We start from the raw sequence: 352 nt of genomic DNA on the forward strand, positions 1-352 counted from the left end.
TGCTAGCCTAAACATTTCTGCTCAGCAGACATTACGGTAATTCTCCTCGGCTACTACCTTTAATTAGAGCAGGTGCCCTAAGTTAGCAAAAAAAAGTTAAGTAGCAAATTTTAGTAAATATTAAAGTTATTGCTCAGATCTTCTTGCTGCTAGTGTTAACTTCACCGCGTAGCCTGTCAGCAAAAACAAGTGCCTTGACGTGAGCTTTTTTTATCGTTCGGATCAAAAGAAACAACTGCTTTATCTGTGCTGATGTAATGCTTACCTTAGTGTGTCGGTGGCGCATGACTGCTCATATTGCACATTCCTTGGATCTAATTGTGCGGCAGTCCCTGGAGTGTACATCGAACGC

Source organism: Dermacentor andersoni, chromosome 2 (genome assembly GCF_023375885.2).
Source record: "Dermacentor andersoni chromosome 2, qqDerAnde1_hic_scaffold, whole genome shotgun sequence".
Lineage (NCBI taxonomy): Eukaryota > Metazoa > Arthropoda > Arachnida > Ixodida > Ixodidae > Dermacentor > Dermacentor andersoni.